This window comes from Eurosta solidaginis, chromosome 5, assembly GCF_040869045.1.
Source record: "Eurosta solidaginis isolate ZX-2024a chromosome 5, ASM4086904v1, whole genome shotgun sequence".
In the NCBI taxonomy this organism is placed as follows: domain Eukaryota; kingdom Metazoa; phylum Arthropoda; class Insecta; order Diptera; family Tephritidae; genus Eurosta; species Eurosta solidaginis.
This window is the reverse complement of record NC_090323.1, coordinates 235,941,642-235,947,794: the sequence shown is the minus strand read 5'-3', so window position 1 is coordinate 235,947,794 and position 6,153 is coordinate 235,941,642.

Genomic DNA, 6,153 nt, shown 5'->3' with positions numbered 1-6,153 from the left:
TGCAGGTGTCACAACGCTGGACGTAGTCCCTGACGTCCTTAGCCTGCTGCGGCCAGAAGTACTTCTGCCTAACACGTTCTAAGGTTTTCAGCCATCCGCCATGGTAACTCCGGTTAGCGTCATGTGCTAATCTCACTGCTTCCTCAGTCAACCCTTTTGGCAACCATAAACGCCACAGCGAGTCTTCTTCCCCTTCCATCCCCTTACGAAACTTAACTCTTTTGAAAATTACACCGTCCACCACTCGTAAATCCGGAAGTGATTCCTCGTTTTCGGTGACGGTCCGAATTAAGTCTAAATACTCCTTGCTGGCGAATTCGGGAGAGACTAAGTCTATTTCTCCGGGTGTGGTAGTGAAAGTTAACTCGTCAACGTCAAAACGCGACAGCGCGTCTGGTACTACATTCAGGGTGCCCTTACGATGTTCCATTCTAAAATCGTATCTTTGCAGTAAGAGTGACCATCTCGCCAACCTCCCGCTCAAGTCTTTTTGTGTCATCAACCACTTGAGACTGGAGTGGTCCGTAACAATCCGAAAAGGTAATCCTTCGACATAGGGTCGGAAACGCTTCACGCTAATTATGGCTGCAAGACATTCCAGCTCGGTTACTGTGTAATTGCGTTGAGCATTATTCAGCTTTTTCGACACGAATGCGATTGGATGCTCAGCGCCATCATCATCGACCTGAAACAATACTCCGCCAACACCTATTTTGGAAGCGTCACATTGTATCACGAATTCCCTTGAAAAGTCTGGTTGGGCCAAGACAGGCGCCGAACTCAAGGCTACTTTTAGTTTTTCGAACGCCTCTATAGCTTCAGGAGTGAGTTTAAACGGGCCTGCTGACTTGCGGAGACAGTCGGTCAAGGGACCTGCCAAGTCCGCAAAATTGGTAATAAATGCTCGGTACCAATTCGCCATGCCCACAAACCTACGCACTTGCCGAGGGGATTTAGGGATCGGGAAGTTTTGTATTGCTTCTACTTTTCCCGGATCCACCTTCAGACACCCGCTGCCTATCAAATACCCTAAGTAGCGTATTTCTTTCTGACAAAATTTACTTTTTTCCACATTTATTGTCAGACCTGCATCTCTCAAACAGTTCGCCACTTCTGCTAGCAATTTTAGATGATCCTCAAAATTAGTGCTACATACCATCAGATCGTCCAGGTAGACAAAGACGTTCTCTCGCAGACGCGAAGGGATCGCCTTGTCCATCAGCCTACTCATAGTCTGCGGTCCATTGCACAGACCAAATGGCATCATCTTGAAGTGGTACAGAGGCCTCCCCGGAACTGCGAATGCTGTTTTTTCCTTCGAGGACTCTGTCAATTTGATCTGGAAGAACGCGTCTTTCAGATCAATGCCACTAATAAAATGCGTATCTTTCAGTCTGCTCAATAAGCCGTTGATATGAGGCAGGGGGTACGAATCCTTCTTAGTCACCGCGTTGACCTTTCTCGAATCTATACACAGCCTGACTTTGCCTGGTTTCCGGACCAGTACTACAGGACTACACCACGGGGAGTTGGATTCTTCTATAACTCCTAACTGTAGTAACCTGTCTAGTTCTCTAAAAGCTTCGGCTTGCCTCGGCGGCGAAAGAGGAAAATGCTTGCTTTTTATAGGCACAGCATCACCGGTGTCGATGTGATGCTCCACTAATTTAGTTTGCCCTAGGCCTAACTTCTCGTACGAAGGAAACGTCTCGATGACTTTTCGCAATTCTGATTTCTGTTCTGGTGACAATTCATGGAGGTTAAGTTCCTCTTCCTTTTCAAGCCTAGTCTCTAAACACTCTACGCTCGGGAATATTTCGGGAGCTAACGCAAATGCTCTCCAAAAATCGACCCCGAAGTATGCTTCTTGGAGCAACGAGGGAACAAGGTAAAAACGAATAATCTTTGTGATATTTTTAAAAGTGACCGGTAGGGATACTGAGCCTAAAATTTTTTGCTTGTTGCCGCCCGCGGTATATACGAACGCATGTAAGGGCTGATATTCGAAGCCGTTATCCTCTAGGAATTCTACTCCATTTTTCCCTAAGATGGAGACGTTGGCTCCCGAGTCTAACAACCCTACAAGAAAACTATTTTTAATTCTAGCCTTTACTAAAGGCCTTTCGTCCTCTGTAAGCGTTAACGTGGTGGCTTGCAGCAGTCTACGCTCCTGTACTCTCCGGTGGTATCTCTTCCTACACTTCAAAATATTGTCCGATACCGGATATTGGTCAAAAATGGTATGTCTCATTTGTTCATACCTATCCTCCCTTTCTTTTAGGGTTGGGAAAAGTTGCGTTTGGCACGCGACATCCCTATGCTGGCGTCGCAGGATTTTGATTTGCTCGCCCATCGTGAAAGAGGACGTTCGACTCTCGGATTCAGAACTATTCGAATCGTCAGTACTATCGGGGAAGGTTATTATTACAGTCGAGGGTTCTTCTGCCAGGGTACTACTGCACCTCGGAAGCTCACCACCTCCATGCAGAGATTCGCCCTCTGGTTCAGCGCACGGGACGACGCCTCGAGCACTGGCTGATGTGGGAGCTATGAAGCCGAACGAGGTTCCCCCATCTTCTCGCTCGGGTACTGGTTTCCCTGCCTGCGATGGTCCCTAGGGCATTTAGGAGTGAATACACCCTTATACCCACATTTAAAACAAAAAGGACTTTTTATGGGTTCCTCGCAATATATATAGGAGTGCCCCATTCCCTGGCAATTCCAGCACTGGATTCCCGAGTAGTCCGGTCTTCTGCTGCGTCTATATTCCAGCGCCTCTATCTGGGGATCTATCTCACCGTCCTCGCCGTCCATCTTCGCGTCCGGGGTTGTCACGCGTGCTTCGCTTACATGCCGTCCTGGGTAAATGGCTCCCAGCAGCTTGCTCTCTTTCAGCACTTGTTCACCTCGGCGTGCTACATCGCGCAGATCATGGAGGTTCCTTACGTCCGCATTAAAAAGCATTAGCTTAAGGCTACTGTTGACGTTCCTTTTTATTATGTCAATCAGTAGAAGCTCTGACATCGGCTCCCTTAAGCGCGCGTTCAAGGAGATTATGTCCGCGTGAAACACGTCATAACACTCACTTGCCTTTTGCTTGCGCATGGAGATCTCCATCATGATCTCGTGGTCCGTTTTCAAGGTGCCAAACTCTCTTTTTAAGGAGTAGCACAAAAAGGCATATGTCGCATTTGGGTTTTGTTTTGTGAACAGCCAGTACCATTCTTCGGCTCGTCCCGAAAGGAATAAGTGGAAACTGGCCATTATTTGTTCGTCAGGGCATTGTGTGCGCTCACACAAAGTGTTTAATTTGAAGAGGAAATCGCTTACACTCCCAGTGCCGTCGAATGCGATTTTCCACTCCTGCGGTTTTACTGTTATGCTGCTTGGAGTCGGGTACATTGGCGGTACTACCGATGGCAATGGGTTACGGTCCATCCTGCTTGCGTTCCTGTGTTGCTGGTGTGCTTGCTGCGTGGATTCGAGAGCGGCGTTGAGCTGGGCCATGTTGGCTCTAATTGAGCCCATCTCTCTCCGCATTTCCTCCTGCGAAGCCTGGAACAGTTGGTGTAGCACGTCCACCCACGAGCCTCCACGAGTGGCTTCGTCCTGCATTCCTAGGAGGTTCGCCTGATCGCTGGTAGCGTCCCCAAAATTTCCAACCTCTTGATTTGGTGGTAAGGCACCCGCTCCATCTGGTGCATAGTTCGACACATTGGTCATTATCCCCGAGATGTTGTGTGTGTTTAGCAGCGATGCATTTAAATTGCTGGTGCTTACAGGTATGTCCAGTTTGTCGCGGTCGTCGTTCGGGCCCGAGCCTATATGAGTCCCCGCGGGATTTCCGTATTGCCCCCCTACTGGGGTATGCACCACCAAAGGACGCTTGGCCTTGGAGGTAGCCCCCCTATTACCGACCCGGTTTTGGTTTCCCCGGAACCCTCCAGCACTCCCGAACGGAGTATTTCGCCCCGGTTGGCCGAACGATTGCTCGCGTGACATAATCAAAAATAATTATATAAAAAAAAATGTAGCTCGTTACGTAGTAGTTAAAAAAACTTTTGCCGCGTAGCGCAGTTAGGGGTCAACAAAAAAAAATCAGAATTCCCCCCTTTTACCTTATATTTTAGGCGATGCCTTGAGAAAAAAAAATGTGCATATAAAAATTACGCGAGGAGTTGAGAAAACTTGGTAGCAATTGTAATGGGAACGCTGACATCCCATTCCCAGAAGGCACTTGGGCTACAGGTTGAGAAAAAAAAAAAAATTTACTACAAACACATTCATACTTGGCCCTAGTGCTCCCAACCGCAGTGCGAGGGGGTCTTAAGGCCCCCCTCCGAGACTGGTTTGAGGCCACTAGGGTCACTCCAGGCACACACGGGTTGGTCTCAACACGCCCAGCCGCAACGCAGGGGCAGTCTCCAGGGGCTTGCCCCTGGGACTGGTTGGGGGTGTTGAGGCCTCCCGTTCATTTTTACTGGACACCCCTCCTGCCTCCGCCGCAATGGGTGGAGCGGTTTCGGAACCGCTCCCCCAGTCTGGTGGGACAGGAAGGAGTGCCACTCTGAATCCCAGCTCAACCCGTCACAATCCAGGTGGCACTATGTGTTGCCACCTGAGACGTGGGATGAGCTGGGGTCCTACAACACATACACTCACACACTCATACCAAAACGATACAAAATTCGGCAAGGAAAAGAGAAAAAAAAAAATTTTACATTACAAAAAAAAAACCCAATTAGCGGACATATAATTTTCCATAGCCGACTGCGGACAACATTCCGGAAACACAAAAACCCACTTACAAAAAAAATCAAGTGCGTTTAGCACTACCTCACTGGGTGAAATACAAAAGTCCGGAGGACAAGACGTTCAGTCCGTGGCTCCTTCCGCTACTGCCCCCGATGACCAGCCCGGACAACCTGATCCGTCTAACCATCCCACCGCAACGTAGGTGGCAGCTCTGTGGCTGCTCACTCGGACTGGTGGGATGGTCAACTTCACAGGTTGACCCGACTGACCCCCGCGGTCAGCGCTTCAGGCGCCACGTTGGGCGCCATCTGTTATGGTAACGCATCTACAGTGGAATCAGTAAGGAAGGCGGTCGGCATGATGTGTTGGTGCACAGTGGCTAGTCATTGTCGGCTGGGGCGGGTCCTTGCCAACCTTACTGTTCCTGCGCCATAAGCAGAAAAATGTTCCTATCATGCCTATCAAAACGAGCAGCTGTCAAATTCAAAAAAAACCTGGCAGAAGCGCAGAGACCGACTCAAAACGCTTATCAATACAAAATAAAACAACATCCGGCTGAACCGGATGTCACGGACAGACCGTTAACATTCCAAAAATTTAAATTCAAATTCAAAAAAAAAACTGACGCAAAAATACTACCGAACCGGACATGGCCGGTTACTAACGCTGAAAATCAAATTCAAAAAAAAAACCGCTGAAAAACCAAACAATAACAAAAAAGCTGAAAAATTTAAAAATAAAAAGAAAAGGGCCGAATATACATAGGGGGCGCCGCGGGTGGTGTTGCGACGCCCGGTGCTTTATCCCACCCTCAAATAACCATGGCCACCGACGCACCTAAATTTTCGGTGGCCCCTTACCTGTATACCTTAGGTGCCCTCTAAAAGAAAGGAGACCTCAGCATTCCCATTTACAATTTAGATTTATTGACAGTTCATACTAATTAATAACTTATGCATTAAATTTTTAGGATTCTATCGAGAATTTCTAAGTTTCACATGTGATGCTAGAGTTTACGTTTATTCCGAATTACATTTACATCGCATACAATTATTCGGATTCAACTCCTTATATGTCTTACAGCCTAGTGGTTTCGTATATAGTGTAGAAAATATTTTGAATGTACTAAATATCTTTTGGTTTTTAATTACTAGTGCAATTACATTAAATTCATTTTTATGTATTTCATTTAATTTGGGGAATTCTTCCTCTTCTTCCTTTTTTTTTTTTGTGCAAGGGTTCATTCGCGACGTTATTTGAAAATACAAAAAAAAACGTCTGAAACGAGTTTATTGTTCCAGGTTCAAAAGGACATCACTCCCCAACCCTTGTTGCATCTCGGTTATAACTCTCGCAGAAAGGCCTATGTCGCTAATGTGTAATGCATTACCCATTTAC